Here is a 19,977-nt window from a genome sequence, read left to right as displayed (position 1 = left end):
GTTCCAAGTGTATTTCAGAAGATTTTTGGCACTCTTTCCAAAACCACCCAAAACTAAAAATTGATAATCATGTAATCTTGTGAGCTAGCTAGATAAATAAGATGGAGTGCTTGACCAGTCTGCTTCAGTTTTGTTTAGGTACATAAGCATTACCCTGTTCTACTAAGCTGAAAACAAAAATCCAACCTCTCAATGAAAGGATTATGTAAATGCTTCAAATTAGTGGAGCAGTGGATGTGTTGTCTGTTGCAAAGCACATTGTAAAACCTGCTTTAGAGCAATATGATGCAGCAGAAAAATCATAGCATTGACTGTCCAGTCTGTTAAACAAGTCCATTTGTTATAATGGCAATGTTCCCATGTATCTGCATTTACATTTCCTAATGAAAAAAAATAAGAAAAAATACTGAAAGACCTCTCCCTTAGACCTGTTATAGTTTCACTTTTCTTGTCTAGTTAAAAGCACTGGTAGTCTTCTTAGCTATGCCATTTATAGATAAATGCATGTTATTGCACTTTAATGTTTTCTGGTCTCCGAGGCACAGTGGAAAACTTGGCTATGATACTTCGACAAAATGTAAGGAATGCAGGAACTAAAATTTAAACAGCAAATACAAATTTTTAGGAATTTCCATTTGGAAGCTCACCCCGAGTACAATGCTTCTTCTCTGAATCATTATATTACTCATACTCCTAACATTTTGGTTTGTATCCAGCACCCCTACTGTTACTCATTAAAAGAGCATACTCGCCCTATTTAAATCAGATTGCTGCTACCACAAGGCCTCTGGTTACTAAATGCCAAAACCTTCTCACTAATGTCTCAACTAAATTGTAGATTATCTCCTTCTCAGATGTTGGTGATTACACATTCATTGGTTCATAGGGGTGTACTAGACTAACAACTACTAGCATAAGCTAGTCTAACCATGCATCCCAAATCTTTGAAAAGTTCTCATACTCATGTTAAGTGAAAGCAGAGTCTTGGGAGATGAAACATTTACAAGGAGAGGCCCCAGAGACGAAACATTTACAAGTTGCCTGTGTCCGCTAGAGAAGGAATGAATTTCCTGTTCTCCACCCAATTGTCCAAGTCACACTTGAATTGGATTTGGGAGGAACTCTGCTTCACATGGATGGGTAGCCTGTTCCAAAAAAGGGGTAGTCTCTGGGATACATATCTGTCTCTTCAGTAGGTCCTATTTATATCACAGGCGAGGTGTATGTCTTTATAATCTGTAATTCTGGTGCTGTTCATTTTGTGGATAGGGAGGAGGTCCATCAGGGTGGGGTCTGACAAAGCCTTGTATTCCAGACAAAGATCTCTCCTCAATAGCCTATAGGAGACAAAATACAGGGATAGAACTATGTGACTGTCTGCATAGGACATGTTACTTACACCCTATATTCTTTTAGTGAAGAACCTCTGTGGATGTTCCAGTGGAACAATGACCTCCTTCACCCTAGATGCCATGCCTTTGTTTATAAGTTGCACAAAAGTCTAGATTTCTATCTACATGTGTCCCCAAGTCCTGACCACTGGGTCATCTCTTATGGGTGTGTTGTCAGTATAATAATTACTAGGACTGGATGACTTCTCAAAGGATACTATTGTGCATTTTTTGACATTCAGTTTTAGTGCATGGCTCTGAAACAAGTTATTTGTCTGTGTCAGCCCTTCCTGAGAAACATTAGTGTCAGTGGGGGATTTTATGACTGCTCCTAATTTGCAAACATCTGCAAATTTGGTAAGCCAGTGGCCCTTGACATTGGTCTTGAATTCAGAAAAGTAATTATCAAAAAGGAGAAGTCCCAGGAGTAATCCCTGAGGCATTCTGTTTGTGACTGGCCTCCTACCGGTTGACATAAGAATTTATACTTAACCTCCTGAGTTTGTCAACAATGCTGGAGTGGAATATTGTGTCAAATGCCTCAGTCAGATCAAGGTGGACAATGTGAACCATCTGCCCTCATCCATTGCTTTGTTGACCTTCTCAACAAAATCCAACAGGTTGAGTAGCATGACCTGCCCTTGACAAAACCAAATTAGATGGGGTCTGAAGGATTCCTATGTCATTATTGATCATTTCCATGATAATACTTTCCATGGTTTTGCATATGACATGAATGAGACTTATGGTTCAGTAGTTTTCAAGGTCTGTAGATGGCCCAGCTTTGTGCAGAGGGATGACTGTTGCTGTTCTCCATTCATGAGGCACAGAGCCTGTCTGGAGGCTGTAGTTAAATGGGAATTCCAGATGGCCTGAAAGGTCATGTTGCATTCTAATTAGAAGGCATCCTGGGATATAGTCTGGGTCCACTGATGCAGTGTTCTTGGCATTAGAGAGACCATTGAAGACTTGTTCCCTAGTGATAGTAGATGAGTTATATTTCATGGTATTCCCTGAATGGAGGTTGAATGGGTAAAGTTAGAGCTGAATTTGTCTGACAGAAGTTTTTCTTTATCTTAGGGCTCAATATAGGTGGCTGCATTAACTGTGAGTTCTGCATGCAATTGTCTATTTCCTTTGAGGTTGAGGACATAGCTAAAAAAATGTCTTGTGGTTGTCCTTGGTGGCCAAGTTTACCTCATATTTGACTTTGGTAGACTTTATTTGTTCTCTGACTTGCTTGTTTAATGTGATGAGAGTGTTTTTATCTTGCTATGTGCTATACCTGCTATGTTTTGCCATGATTATCTTATAAGTTCATAGGTAAATGCTAGGTTATCAGTTTGCAAACTATTTCAAGCCTAGCCAACAAACAGAGGTCAGAATCAGACCATGTACTTTGGATTCATGAGGTAAAGACCTTAACCATTATGCCAACCCCTCCTTCTATTATACAGTCTATTGATGTTGTGGTTCTACCAGGGTGGCTTGTTTTTTTATTTAATTCTGTACTTATTCCTAGTATGTACAGCTGCCTCTATGCAGCTAATGACATGTATAAGGTTTCTGTGAACAGTTCTACATAGGCAGCAGTATTCTCAGGATTGATGGAAGCTGGAAAGTTTGCCAGGTTACCATTTATTAGGAAGTTAGCCTTAGAGTAGTTCCTGAAAATTCCAGGGTTAGTTGGGGGTCTGGTACTTTAAAGGAGACCATTTTGTGGTCTGACCTTGCCAGTGAAGACATAACAGGAGGGGTGTGTGCAGCACCGAGGACTAGCTCTAGTATGCTTATCCTGATCCGTTTCCTTTTTGCTGCTAACTATCAATCTTCCCCTCTTTAGATTGAATTTTTAGACCAACATGCATGTGGTAGCCCGCAGTAGCCAAACTTAATCAATATTAACCTTTGCACCTTTAATACTAAACTGTTTCTTTCTTGTTCTCTCAGTCTATCTTTAACCCCATTATTTCCTTCACTGTTGTAACCTTTTCACTTCATATTTCTAATAATATTCATGGCGCAGTGTTGCATTTTACATGTTTGTCACCTGTTCCAGCTGAGAGGGACAGTCATGACTTCTAGGTTATGTCCCGCACTCTGTGACTTCCATAAATTGGATGTGAACTATCCTGGTTTAAAGGCTCTGTCTCTTAATCTGTGCACAGACTGTTTTGTTTTACTGTGGGAAATCAAGAATCAGGCTCTGTTTGCAGGATTTTGGTTAGGCAGCAACAGTGTTCCATACCAGCGGAAATGTATGTTTCTTACAGGCATGCTACAACACTGAGAAGCAAATCTTTACTTGCTTTAATTCTTTTAGTAAAGGACTGTGGGTATTACATAAAAGCTATCTCTTTATATTTGGCATCAGTTGTAGTTAGATAACTTTAGCTCGTTAATATAAGCATGCTGATTTGTTGTGAAAGCAGAAAGTAGTTTTTTAATGGAATTCAAACACTATGAACATAGAGGGGGATGGATTTCTTTTCTAACTTTTCATACTTAAATAGTACTGAGGAGAAAAGTGTGTGAAATAATTTTTCAGTCATGCAAAACATACACTTAGAAAAGATTAAATGAGATTTGAAATCACTATGCTCTAGGCAGTCACATAGCTGCACACGGATGTGCTCCAGTGTAGGTCAAAGTTGCACAACAGTCTTTAACAACCAAAGTTAGACTGAATTATTACTAGAATTGTAGAAATACTGTTGAACTTTTTTTTTAATTCAGTGTTTCGTTGCACAAACATATGAACAATTACATGAGGGCAGTTAGTCCATTGCTAATGGTACTTAGCAACTTGATAAAAGGGAGATAGAAAGCAGGAATTAGAACTGTTTGAGATATTGGGGGAGGCAGGGCATTTATTAATCTGTTAATATGTGCATTTGGAAATGTATATTTGCAACATATGCATTGGTGAGGAGGATATGATGCCCAGATATAGTTATTTGAGAATGTGGCATATTAGCATTCTGAGCCACTGGCAGCTACCACCAGCAACAGTTAGAGACATGACACAGAGATAAGATGATGAATGGCAATTCCTTTTGTTTTTTAATATAATCAGCAGACACAGATAGGACTGAAACATTTCTAGTGGCTTGCAAAGTGTAATTTGTGAGTGCAAAGGCTGACTGGAAAGAATACTCTTGGCCCTTGTGTACTGTTTATAAGTAAACTGCAAATGTTGATTTCACTATGATTGATAGATGGAATTGCTCATCTGTGGGAGGGTGGGGATAGCAGATGGATATTCCCACTACATTGTCCTGTTCAAGATATTACTATAAAGTAAGCACATTTCACAAATGTTGTAATAGTTTCAGCAACATTGCAAGTAAACTTGAATCTGTTTACAATACTGCACTAACTTTATTACTAGAGTAGAACTGACCATTGCTGCCTATTTCTCTGACAAAGAGAGAGTGCTCACATAAGTTCATGGGTTATTATTAGACTGATGATCACATAGATCATTTGCTGCCTTGCCACCATAAATTCCACTACATCCTCAACCATTCCATTAGGAATAAAGGGGCCAGTCCTTGGTGTACGTTTACAGTTACCTTCCACTCATCTAGGTTATGTATGAACAGAGATAGGGAGTTACTTTACTTAACATAAAGAAGTCTATTCCAGAGGAGAATAATTCTTTGACAGCAGTGTCTATGCTTCTATTTATGTTATTGCGAAGGTTTAGATCTTTTTAACAGCTCTTTGTGGTTTTCAGGGTTTTGTAAATATGTAGAAGGTCACCCAGGACAGAGAGCATTATACTCTGCTATGGGCCTAATGAAGGAAGAGCAGAGATGTATAATAACTTTCTTGAACCTAGGAGATATACTTTTCTTGATCAGCTTGGCAAGGGAGAAAAATTTTTTTACAGCATTAGATAACTCACAGAAAAGCATTGTTAAGCACTTTGGAATACCATAAAAGTTAAGTGCCAAAATCCCAAACTGTCCTTGACCCCACAGGAAGTTATTTACCCAGGACAAGACAGCAAAGACATCTAGGCCTTATACTTGATCAAAACCTTTCCTTTCATATGCATACAGACTACCAAGTTAAAAAAGTCCTGACTTAGCCTAATTATAAAATTTCTAATGTACTGCTCTGGAAAGCCAAATACTCAACTGCTAAAAATGTTCTATTACCCAGAATTGAATATCATCTTCAGATTACTGCTCTTTGCTCATCTCAGAATACTAGTCTAATTCAATCACCATAAATAAAATACACAAAGTTAAACACCTAGCCAACAACAGAGAGCACCACTGCAGGACACGTTAATAACTGGCTTCCTATTCCTACAAGATCCTTCTTAGGATCCCTGTCTTTAAAATTCTTCATGAAAGGTACTGACTTTCTCTACTCAACAAACTCAGTATCAAAACCCAATGCTATTCTTTGAGAAACACCAAGAGAGTGCAGTTACAATGACCTTCTTTCCCATTATCTACATCTGAAAGACATTTTCTAAAATTGCTCCACGCTCCAGCAATAGCACTCCTGACAACATATAGACGATAGACAAATGTTACTCACTTCAGAAAATCACTCACAGAGCACCCTTCTGATGAAAATAAATGTAAATGCTTCTAGGAGACAGGCTAACTGCCCCAGTAACTAATCCTACTTACATCTATATAGCTTTCTTAAACTTCTGTGGTCGTCTCCACTCTTGGTGACATTTTGATATTCTATTCTTCATCAACTTTTTTACTTCCTCCAGTAATTTCTATCACAACTATTACCCTACATTGTCTTTTGAATCTACTCTCTGGTGGGACAAATAAATACTTAGGCAACCTTGCCCGTATAATATGCATGTATATATGGGTCTACCTGATAATATTGAAAGCTAACATCATTGAAGATGGATTCATTGAGACAACATCCATGAAAACCCACTTTATCGACAGACCAGATGAACAAAATCCCTCCCAGGTTAAGTACTAAGTCACCCAAACACACACAAAACCAACATCGGAACACTCAAAACCTACCCAGGTGGGGGGCTATGGCCCCTTCAATGAAATATACCAACTCTGAGATCGCACTACAGTTTGGGAAAGGGCAAACTTCATCTTCATGGCCAACAGGTTACTTACCCTGGGAAGGATTTTGTTCACCTGCTCTGTCGATGAAGTGGGTTTCCATGGATGTCGTCTTGATGAATCCATCTTCGATGACGTCGGCTTTTGATATACTCAGGTAGACCACTATATATACACACACACACATATATATTTCACAGATAGGACTGAAGAAGTTGTGATAGGGAAGTCAAGATCAATGTTAAGGGCCTCTGGCTGAAAATGTTTGCAGATGATTGATTCCTCAGTTACACAAATAGCCTCCAAGAAGGCCTGAAACAGACTAATAACTGGTGCCAGAGCCATAGTCTAAAACTCAGTGCCAAGAAATGCATAGTAGTATCCTTTGGGAAGATACCTACCCATAGAAACTGCCATATTGATAATGCGCCCCTAACAGTATACTCAGTGGTCAGGACACAGCCCCCCACATTGGGAGGTGTGGAGGCATAGCCCCCCACATATTATAAATGTTTTAAACTATACAGACAGATACTTACAAGTGCAATGAATAAATGTTTCCAGAAAACAATATACAACCAAAGTATGTGGGGGGGGTTTGCCCCCCCCCCACCCCCCTTACTATATATTCTAACACCAGGATCACTACAGTGGGGAACAGGCCATATATAACTGCCGAAGAAATGAGTTTCAGTGAAATGAGTTGTCAGTAAAATGAACTTTCAGTGAATTGGTCCTGCTGATTTGACTGTCAGTGAAATGAGCGTTTGTTGAAATTAAAGTAACCCGTATATATATATATATATATATATATATATATATATATATATATATATACACATATATATGTATGTGAGTGTGTGTGTGTGTGTGTGTGTGTGTGTGTGTGTGTGTGTGTGTGTGTGTGTGTGTGTGTGTGTGTGTGTGTGTGTGTGTGTGTGTGTGTGTGTGTGTGTGTGTGTGTGTGTGTGTGTGTGTGTGTGTGTGTGTGTGTGTAAAAGAGAGTTAAATATATATATATATATATATATATATATATATATATATATACAGAGAGAGAGAGAGAGAGAGAGAGTATATTTCTACTGTATATGTATGCATGTGTGTGAGCATATATATTTGTGCAAATGTGTGTGCATATATATATATATATATATATATATATATATATATATATATATATATATATATATATATATATTAAATAAAAATATTTTTCTTTATTCCTCCCTTACTCCCAAAGTACTTTACTTTTCACATCTCATTGCTGCCTCACAATGCTATTGAATAGCATTCACATTTTTTTTTATCTTCTCTTCCTTTGCATTGCTCATGTCGTCCCTCACTTTCTAGTTACTGCCTCCTTCTGTGTGCTTCTACTCCTCCAACTCTTTTAAGTATTACATGTCTACAAAATACTTACTAAATACTTCACATACTCTGATTTTATGTCTTTTCCTGACTATAGCATTCTTGGCCCTACATTATGCATTTACTATTTAAAATGGTCTATTTCCTGTATTATGCATAGTTTTTTTGTTTTTGAGCCTAAAAATATTTAAATTCATACTTGCGTTATTGTACCATCTGCTGTTTGTATATTATAATTTTTACTTGTACAGACTGTATACAGTCTGTTCTGTATTGTGTTATTGTTCTGCCCTTATGGCTCAGCTTGTGACTGAAAAGGGTCCATGGCCCAATTCATCTGCCTCATCTGCAAAAGTGCCCAGGTCCCTAATGACCATGACAGTTTGTAGGGGAGTTTCATTTATGTGGGGTGTGCATTGGTGCTTGTTTTTTTTTTCAAAAGGACGCAATACTACACTTTTTAGCATTTACCTTTATGCTGTATATTGTAAACCAGATAACCATTATTTGCTCATTTACTGCCCCTTTTGCTCTTTTGCAGTGAAAGCAGTAGCTGAATGCTTCTTATGCTGTGCTGCTGTCCTGAGATTTCCTTTCACTGTTTATTCTGGCTAGAAAGATTTCTGCTGAAATACATTAGTACTCTATATTATATAATAGTGAGAATGCTGGACCCAGCATATCAGTGTCTCGGTACACTCTTCCTTTTAGCCTCCCTTCCCTTCTGCATGGAGATTGCTCCCATTCAGTGGGCAACAATAATGGTTTAGGTGTAAGTTTTATTCTGAATCACCCGTTTTATATCAGAGGTACTAATGTTCACCTGTCCCACACAATGTTCAGCTACTTTCCCTTTCAGGTCTGATATTCATCATAAATGTCTATTTGTGTTCAGCAAGTCTTAGCTGTGTGGCTGCCTGATGCTGGGTGTTATAGTCTGTTTGAAGGACACAAATTCCTTAACCTAAGGGTTTATGTGGCATATGTGATCCCTGCACAAATAAACTGTGGTTTACTAAATTATAGTGGACCACTCCTTGGGTATTGAATGTGTTCTGTTTTAATTCTGAGGGCTAAATGCTTTACACATTCCTCACAGCTCTGGTGTAAAGTAATGTGGTTACAGTGGACTAGAACCTGGATCATGAGAAGTGTGCTTAATAATTTTGGCATCTAGAGGCCACACACTCTGCAAACCACTGGAGCAGTTGACTTACTTTTGTTTTGCATTTTTGTTGCAGGGTAAGACGATATCAGTGTGAGAAAAGCAGAGTGTTTTGTTATCAGAGAATAAAGAAGTCATCGTTTTTGTTTATTTTTTTACTTTTTAGATCATCTGACCTTTTGAATAAGAAAATTTTATTCTATAAGTTATTTTAAGCTGTGCTTTACAAAATATAGGGATTTTTAATAACAATAACATTCTTATTATTTTGAAAGCATGGAAAATGGTAAAAGGCCCTTAGGTGGACTTCACTGATATATATTCAAACAGAACTGTATTCAGGCAGTTTCAGAACTTAAAGGATATTAATATATCAGTGAGTAGATATGCTTTCTCTTAGTTCGACACTTGGTACTTTACAGAATTAGGTTAAGCAGACAGCTGTTATGGCTTCTTGTCTGTATGACATCAGTGGCTCTGCTAAGTTGGAACATGTCAAGTTCATAATTCTCAGAAAATTCTCGAGAAAATACAAAACAATCATTTCAATCCTAGAAAAACTACCGTATCTTATAAATCCAGTGTAACCTGTTTTATATCATGCCAATGAAGAAGTCAGAATTTTTTGGGTAATGAGAATGTAGATACCTTTTGGAGATGTACCTATTCTTTGACTTATTGTATTTTTTGAACATGCACACACTGTCCTAAGATTTGTACATATGTACCCACAATATATATGCATATATATATATATATATATATATATCTATACACACAGACACGTGTATGTGTGTGTGTGTGTGTGTGTGTGTGTGTGTGTGTGTATGTGTATCTATATCTATATATATATATATATATATATATATATATATATATATATATATATATATACACACACACACACACACACACACACACACACACACACACACACACACACACACACACACACACATATATATCCATCCATTGAATGAGACATTAAACCAATGTCCTATCTGCTTGAGTTGGTGGTAGCTCAGGTGGATGTAAAAGATCCCATGGCACCTATTAAAAAGAGTAAAGGAAGTTCACCAATGCCCTGGCCAAATTTCCCCTAGTAGTATAAATACCACCTTGTGTCTCCCCTGAAAAGAGGCTACTAGCTTAATGAGATTAACCTGGTCAGCAAAGGCTAAATAAATACATATATATATATATATATATATAGAGAGAGAGAGAGATTTATATGCAAAGTATATGAGTGTTAGGATATTTCTCTTGTTGCTGTGAAATAGGCTATTTTTTCTTGATTCACATTTCATGGAGCATGTGGGAGTGAAAATAATGTGGCATTGTGTGAAAATGAGGTTTAGGGAGTTTTACCCACTGTTGTGCGACCTGAATCCCATGTTGGTGGTGTGGAGAGGGGCAAAAGCTTTTTCTGTATTTTATATATGTATTAATAGATGGACAGAGATAGATATAGATAGATAGATAGATAGATAGATAGATAGATAGATAGATAGATAGATAGATAGAGAGAGAGAGAGAGAGAGATAAGCTTTTGCTGCTTTTAGGGTAACTTGGGGAACTCTATTACAACCTATTTCAGATTTAATTCTTCATTCAAAGGACATTTTCTAATGTTTAAATATTATTATTTGTGACAGATTTATGTGATACTTTACTCTTTTTCTGATTATTTTTAAACTCATTTGGTGTTGAAGATGGGAGTCTATTGAGTTGGCAACTTATAACCCCCAAAATGCAAGCTTACAGAGCACAAAAAAATAAAATGTAAGCTTTTTTGGAGAAGCAAGCACCTCACACCTCCTAAACTTACATATACTAACTCCATAATAATCCAAACATGAAGAAGGGAGAGGGAAAGAGATTTCACAAACTGAAAGGAATCTTTACTGGTGTTCACTTAGAAACCATAGCAGCATTGATTTGGAAAAGATGATCAGGGAGTTAACATTTTCAAGTTGTAATTTAAGGACCAGTACAACAGCCCTGAAAATGAGCTTATCTTACAACTTTCAGGAATAAAATGAGATCTTGCTTCATTTACTGCTTTTATAATAATGCAGACTAAGTGGGGTGTTCAAAAACACGTAGTGTACAGTGTTATAAAATGTTTGCAGTGGCTCTAGGTTATTAATGATTTGAATCCCAGGACTTCCTGCTACACGGGACCTTCACTTGTGTTACAATGCTAGGAGTAGGTTCAGAATTAGAAGGGCAGCATGTGTTAATGGCCACCTTTAGCACCAATGTCCACAATATTGTACATTGTCATCCTCTGCATAACAGATATGACTACAGCAGCTAAAATAACATCACCTCATTGCCTGACATTTTGAACACTACTGTAGGAACAATGACACCATATGGGAGTTTGTAGTTGTGCTACCCTCCCATGAAATCAAAGGAGAGGTATGGAATGCCTGCTTCTGTGGACACAAAGCCTTGTGTAGCATTAACTGTCTTTGCAATGCGGGCTTTTCAGTATTTAACAGGGGGACATATTAAGAGCTTCACAGGCATTAGTCTTGCGCATCCTTCACTAATTCTTTGACATGATTCTGCAGTATGTGGAACAGCATATTTTATTTCCATGGATAGCAGAAAAGAGAACAAATTCTATGCAGGCATTCTATGACAACCTATTTCCCTGAAGATCTGGAGACATTGGCAACACTCACATTGGGATCAGAACCTCAAATGGTTGACATGGTGTTCAGTATATCAGCAGGAAAAGGTTTCTTTCCAACAATAGCCAAGTGATGTTCAGTGCACAGAGTATTATATACAAAGTGTCTATGTACCACCCTGGCAGTTTCCATGATTCCCTTATTTAGCACATGTAATATATATATATCAGCATTTTATATGGAGTAACTTTCTCATTCTTCTGGTATAGTGATGTAAACATTACCAAGCCACAAAGTCCTTAATATACTGTTTGTTGGCCATAGGCACCAGGCTGCTGATAATGACATACAATGTTGTGTGTTACAGGATATGCAGGATGGCTCAGTACCATGATAGAACGGGTCTATATTATATACTCGAAGGTACAGAATGTTGACATCCTTTTCATCTACACATATTTGTCAAACGTCCACTTCAGCAAATGGCCACATCATCGATTTCTTTCCAAGGGAAAGAAATTGGTAGGCCAACTACACACGACACAATATAACAAACATAATGAAGTGGGGGGCTTCGCCCCCAACACCCCCCTAACTAAATATACTAACTCTGACATCACACTACAGTGGGAAAAGGGCAGATTTAAAACAATGGCCAACCGATTTCTTTCCCTTGAAAAGAAATCGATGATGTGGCCATTCACTGAAGTGGACATTCGACATATGTTTCAATGAAAAGGTTGTCAACATTCTTTACCTTCAAGTTTATAATATAGACCCAGTAGAAGACCCTCATTCATAGTCTATAGACCATGGCAGAGATGGCTGACAATGCTGCACTGTCACAAACATGGAACATTGTTGAATGTGTTCAGAGTTTTGAAGGCTCACTTCAAGTGCTTGGATACATGAGTTGGAGAACTGCAGCAAGGACCATAGGCCTGCAGTATGGTATTCATGGTCTGAACCATACTATACAGTATTGTGGTATAAATACATTTACAGTGTGGGAATATCATAGGACTTTCTGACAAACCTTTGACAGAATCAGAGGATGTTCCTCATATTGATCACTGCTGCAGTAACTTCAGCTATGTGGGTTATATCATGCTAAGGGTATAGCAGCCAGCCAACTTCCAAAGGTTCAGGGCACATTCCTTCCACCCAAACTGTCAAGCGGTTCAAAGATGACCTGACTAAAAGAGAAGTTTGGGCGTGAAGCCCTTCAGCACTTTACTGCTGCTGAAGAGTTCGCTCCTCTAGAGCTTTTGTGGATTGATGGTCAGCTTGCACTTTCCTTTTGTGTGCAGATACTGTAAGTTCTTTTTGGGACACAAACTTCCATTTTCTTATAGTTACTGATGTTGTATTACTTTCCTCTTCAGGTAAGTTATTTTAAACCTAGGAGTGCTGTGTTTAATGGACTGTCTTGAGACTGTAATGTACTGCTAAACAGAGCACTCATTTTTTTCTGTCAGTTTTAAATAAGTGTGAACTAACTGATAACATATTTTCTGTGGAAAAATTGTTTGTAGTTTCCATTTTGAGGATACCATAGTGTTTTAAACAAATTTTACTGTGTTTTTTTCTATTAAAAAAGTAACGTCTGTGGATTGGTAGTTTTGCTGGCGTATGCCGCTTGTCTAAGCTGGGAAGGAGGCACCATTTTCAACTTGAACATGGAACAGACTGTCAGTACCATGATTGGTCCTTTTTCCAGCCACAGAAAGAAAAAGTTAAGCTAACAGCCTTTGCCATCACAGCAGGCTAGCAATTTTCCTCAGTCATAGGTGGGTGACTCCACTGTTGCCATTTGTTGTACTTCAGAGTACTCATCTTTTGCCCTGATTCTCTCTGGTGTAGCACCTATAACCACTATGAACCATGAGTTAGCCATGTCCTCTGTGGCTGTTGGAGTCCCCTCAGTGGTTAAGAGAGAGCCACTCTTGTTGGTCCTGGTAGAGGGAACAGGAAAGGTTTCCATGCTATGTCAGAATGCCTTGCCCATCCGTGGAGCAGCAGCAGCTGCCATTAGAGAGTGGCCAATTTTTTCCTGTAAAAAAGAAATAGAAAACCAACCATGTACCTACTCTTCCACACATTTCTTTTGATAGGAGTAGTTTACTGGGACTGGATCAGAGTTTACTTCAGGCTATTGATCCTTCTTGTAGAGTAGTTTTTGGCAAAAGAAAGACAGATAGCTCTTTTCCTGAAAAAATTCAAAAATCTGAATCTGAACAAGAAGATGCAGGAACAGATTCAGGGTTTTTCCTCAGATTTCTGATTCAGAATCAGATGAGAGTTCAGTTTCTGATTCTTCCTGTGGGGCATTCTCTTTCTCTGACATTATAGATAGAATGTCACAGTGTTTGCAGTACGAGAACACTGAGATTTCTTAGTCCCTCAGAAAATATTATGAGTTGTTACAGAAGGATTTCCCAGAACCTACACACATTCCTTCTCTTTGTCCTGTCTGTTTTACAGAATGTGTATCTTACTGCCTTTAAATTTCCTCAGTCTTTGAAATGTTTATACACTATTCCTGAACCTGACCCAGCAGCCATAGCCTTAGTTGATTCCACTGCTGCTAAGCACTTAGTTAATTCCAATCCTACTCTTTCTAATAAGGATGATACATTTTATTGATAAGTATGGGAAACAAAAATGTATGCTTCTGCAACTTTAATTTTCAGAATTTTAAATTGTCAAGCTTATATGTTAAAGTGTTCTGACATATTGTGAAAGTATGAGGAATGTTTTATCTATAGTTTCTTCTTGTGAAGCAAAAACTGCTTAAAATAGTGTGGTTTATTTTATTGCATAGGTACTATAATTGTTTGCAGTGTGTGAATGATTCTGTTGATATTTCTTCCATGGCTTGGGCCACCGGTGCTGTTTTAAGGAGTTTGCTTGGCTGCATTCTCGGAACCTCTTAGATGATTTAATAATGAGATTCTAAATTCTCCCTTGGATAGAGATTTAGTATTTGGTCCCTCTGCTGCAGATATGATCAAAATGTGCAATGAAAGGGCAAGCTTATTCAGGAAGTCTCTAAGATATTTCATCCCTCCTTTCCCAAATTGTCCAAGGGATTTTCTTTCAACTCATCCAATTTTGGCAAAAAAAAAAAAAAAAACCCAGAATAAACAGTCTCAACTGAATTCAGGTAAACTGATATTTAAGAAGTGGCAAAGGGGCTCAAAAATAATTCTCAAACCTCCCTAACCCAAGGACAGTCCACAAATCTGAATGATGATTCAAGAGACCTTGTGACCCCTTCCTATTCTGACCCCTATTCTCTTCCATAAAGTCTGAATCACCATTTTTCAGTTTGGCAACAGATTGTTTTAGACAAATGGGTTCTGAAAATCTTTCAACTGGGTTACAGATGGAAATGGGAGGAATTATTCATCCTGCAGTCCAGTCTCTTTTGTTTCTTGCTGTTCGTCAGCACATGCTACTCCCAAAGAATGATAGAACCAGTTCCTCCTTCCCAGATGGGAAAGGGGGTTTTCTTCAAGGATGTTCTTATTGCCAAAAAAAAGAAACTGCTTGAAGACCAGTTCTGGATCTTTCTTTCCTAAACCTATTTGTGACAGTGCTTACATTCAAAATGATGTCACTCCCCAACCTGCTACTTCTTTTTCTTTTGAGTTTCATGGTAACACTAGAACTAAAAGATGCTTATCATCAAATCCCAATTAATCCAGACTATAGGCATTTCTTAACGTTTTGTGTGCCTGGATCACATTATAAGGTCTCTGCCTTACCCTTTTGACTATGTGTTGCAGCAAGAGTGTTCACAAAGTGTCTATCTCCAATTATAGCTCATAGTAGGCTACAGGATATCCATGTTTTTCCAAATTTAGATGACTTGATTATCTTTGCAAGGTCTTTTTCAAAATGTCAGGAGTCTATCTTTTGGGTGAAACATCTCTTGCGGAAACTGGGATTCCAAGAGAACATTCAAAAGTCTTTCTCGACTCCCTCACACAGGCTTGTGTTCCTGGGATGTCAACTAGACACCTCAGTTCAAAAAACTTTTCTTCCACAGTGAAAAAATAGATCTTTAGCTAGATCTATTTCTAAGGTTTTCTACTCAGACTTTGGTCACTGTCAGGGAACACCTCAGAATTTTGGGACTCAAAGCATCTATGATTTCGTGATACCCCTGGCATGACTCTACATGAGAAAGCTGCATTGGTATCTGAAATATCCTTGGTCCCAGCAACAACACCCTTTATCTTTTCATATCCCAGTACTAGGGTATGTCAGAAGATAAATGTTTTGGTGGAGACAACAGATATCCTTAAACCCAGGTTTTCCCTTCTCCACCCCTGTTTCAAAGCAGCCAATCACCACAGACTCCTCAGACTTTGCTTGTGGAGCATTTTGGGAGGTATAAGAGTGCAGGGTGTGTGAGACATCAAGGACAGATGCAAGCACATAAATAACAAGGGGATGCATTCTCTGATCAAGGCATTCAACTCTCTGAACTATCTTTTGTCCTTGTGACTTCTTCAAGTGGTTACAGGCAATACCGCAGCCATGTGATACATCAGTAAACAAGGGGAACAAGGTTATACCCCCCCCTTGCAGACTAGCCATGTAAGCTTGGGATATAGCTTCATAGTGCAGTCTCACTCTACAGACATTCTACATTCCATCAGAGCTAAATTGTGTGACACACAAGCTGAGCAGGACCTGGGTAGACCATCACAAATGGAAGCTAGTTCAGGGGTCTTCCGAGATTTGATCCATCTGTGGGGAGTTTCTCTAGTAGACCTCTTTGTCTCCTCTCTAAACAATTAACTGTCAAAATTCTGCTCCAGGACTCCATGCAAGAAGGCCTGAAAGACAGATGTCTTTTTCTTTTCCTTGGAAAGGAATGTTCCTATATGCCTTTCCACCCAATCGACTAATATCCAGAGTATGTCTGAAGATTCAGAAGGAATCTCCCAAGATTAATGTGGTGACTCCCTTCTCGCCAAGACAACCATGGTTCGCTTTTCTTTTGGAAATGGCCATGGGCAATTACCACAAGCTGCCTCACTGAATGGATCTACTCACACAAGAACAGAGGTGTTTGATAAAACCTGACATAAGCCATCTTCAGTTGACTGCCTGGATGATAGGGTCCTAATTCCTTTTAGGTACCTATTTTCTGAGGATGTGCAGCAGGTACTAATGGAGGCAAGAAAGCCTGCTACTTAAAAATCATATATTAAAAAATGGAAAAGGTTTTCTAGTTGGTGCCTACAACATAAACAGCAGCAAATCAGGGTTAGTTGTTCTCTGGCTTTACAGTATTTGTGTGAGTTACTATCCTGTGGCCTTTCTTATTCCTATATAAAGGTTCATTTACATGCCATCTCAGCATGTCAGCCAATGGATACTTCTCTTTCAAGGCAGCCTCATGCCAAAATGTTCTTGAAAGAGGCTTTGCATAAAAGGTATCCAAGTAAACTGGTGGCCCCTCCTTGGTATCTTAACTTTGTGTTACAAAAGCTAACATTTGCTCCATTTGAACCAGCTAATCTCTCTGACTTGAGGTTCTTAACATGGAAAACAGTTTGTCTGATTTCTCTGACCTCTACAAGAATGGTGTCTGGGTTGCAAGCTCTTATGGTGAGTCAACCCTACCTCATTTTCCACAGGGACATGGTTTCTTTAAGAACTAATCATTCCTTTATGCCTAAAGGTGTATTCAAGCTTACCTTAAGCCAAAATATCCATCTCCCCATTTTCTTTTCTGAACCTAAAAATGAGGGAAAAAGGATATTGCATACCTTGTATGTCCACAGATAACTTGAATACTGGCTTGACAGAACTAAATCTTTCAAATCATCAGATCAATTGTTCATTTCTTGTGAAGGTAAGAAAAAGGGGTAACCTGTTTCAAAGCAGTCTATTTCAAATGGCCGTCTAACTTCTGTTACACTTGCCATAACAATGCTATTTGAGGGCCTTGGCTTCATCTATAGATTTTTGAAGAGGGTCGAATTCTAGAAGTATCCTAGATGCTGGTACTTGGTCCTCTGTATACTGTATATATTAAAGTTGTTTTAGGCTTTAACCTTCTGGTATTTAATCCCCGTCCTTGAGTGGGTTTCTGCTTGTTCATACTGAGCTGAATGGAGGAGGGGCACAGCCACAACTCTGTGCTGAGATTTCAGATGCCTAGAGTCTTCTGAGCTTCATAAAAACATAAAGTTGCCTGTTTTCTCGCTTTTTTTTTTTTACTATTTACAATGGATATAAAAAGTGTACACATCCCTGTTAAAATGACATATTTTTGTGATATAAAAAATGTGACCACAATAAATCATTTCAAAACTTTTCCCACCTTTAATATGGCCTATAACCTGTACAATTCAATTGAAAAACAAACAAATATGTTAGGGGAAAATATAAAAAATAAAAAAACATACAATAAGCTGGTTGCATTAGTATGCACACCCTTAAACTAACACTTTGTTGAAGCACCTTTGTAGAAGGTGATCTGAAGGTCTTGGTGGCCTCAGTGGATTTCTTTGGGGGGGGGGTCTGTCTTCTAAGACTGGGTGAGCCTTCAACAGGTAAATGTGCTGGTTGCAGCTGAAGTGGGCTGTTAAATGGATGCCTGCAATGGGTCAGTGAAGCATCTTCCTTTGTTGCTGATAAGAGTTCCATAGCAGGCTGGCCCTGTCCAAAAAGCCACTGGAGGTGGGGCTTGTCCTTGATTTCAGGTGGGGCTTGTCCTTGATTTCAGGCATTGGGGTGACTGACATCTAGATGAGTTCTCCTCTGTGTTAGTGAGGCAAGTCAGTTCCTATCGTGTCCAGTCCTTTCTGCTGTCATATGTTCACCATCTGTCTGTCTGTCTGCATCTCTTAAGTGAAAAACCACAAGACCAATAGCCTAGTAAAAAACACAGAAATGAAGTAGCTGAAGTACCTTCAAACAGGATAGTTTATTGTTAGCGCTTTCGTTTAGACAAATTTCCAAACTTCTTCAGACATCCTATCCCGACATGAAATAGTATTTATAAAGACAACAATTAACCTTAATTGCCCAGCAATTAAAAAAATTAGAAAATTACTTAAGTTAATACTTAAAGTTGTATATACTAACATTAATATATATATATATATATATATATATATATATATATATATATATATATATATATATATATATATAAATATAATATTTATGTATTAAAATGATTAACAACAGAGAATGTTGAATGTATTAGACAGTGATCATTATTGTGTTTCTAGTATTAACCAGGTAAACATTGCTTATAAGAAAATACATGACATCATTAATGATCTATTTCTTGAAGGAAGCATTTGTTTAGACACTTTGCACTACCTGACAATGATAGCTCCACGGATATCTATGATTTTTGGTTCCCCTAAAATACACAAGAGTGTACCTAACCCACCTTTAAGACCTATAGTCGATGGGAGGGGGTCAATCACATATGCTTGTGCCAAATATGTGGACAATAAGCTCAAACCAATAATTAAAAGTGAGAAACAAATATGCCCAGACTCATGGGGATTTTTGCATGGTATTAACAATTTGGAATTTAAAGCAGATTATAACTTTTTAACAGTAGAAATAAAAGATCTATACACTGTTATCCTCCAAGAGCTGGACCTCGATTGGGTCAGAGCTTTACTTACAGATAAAGAGACAGATAATAATGACATTAATGTCATTGAAACACTACTACAGTTAGTCCTTTCCAACAATTTTATGTTGTTCAATGGCCAGATGTATAAACAAACGTCAAGTATAGCCATGGGGGCACCCTGTGGTGGTAGTTTTGCCAATTGTGTATTATCCTATTGGGAACATGAATTTTTGTTTAAAAGTCACCTTTTTCAAACATATACATCCTGGTACACGTGGTACCAGGATGATATGTTTTTTTATTTGGAAAGGTGATGTCACTACGGTTTTACCTTTTATTAATGACATTCGACAGCTTACTGATTTTCTTGACTTCACCTATCAGTTTGCAACTGACGCTATTAATTTTTTGGATGTTTCCATATCTAAAGATAGAGCTCATAACAGACATAGAACTATAATTTTTAGGTAACCCACATATTCGAACACATTCCTACATTTCTCTAGCAGCCATCCCTTTCATCAAAAGAAAGCAGTAATGAAGGGGCAGTTGGTCAGGGCTGCTAGCATGGTATCCTTAGAACATGATTTCTTAGCAGAATTTAGTCTTCTTAGAGATATGTTTATTAGCAGAGGATATCCTGGGAGACTGTTTGATCAAATTTGGAAGGAAGTAACTAATAAAAGACAAAATGGCCATTTTCAACCTATATTGA

The sequence above is a fragment of the Protopterus annectens genome, chromosome 3.part0 (genome assembly GCF_019279795.1).
Source record: "Protopterus annectens isolate FY-2018-M chromosome 3.part0, PAN1.0, whole genome shotgun sequence".
Taxonomy (NCBI): Eukaryota; Metazoa; Chordata; order Ceratodontiformes; family Protopteridae; genus Protopterus; species Protopterus annectens.
Note: the sequence above shows the minus strand (reverse complement) of the source record.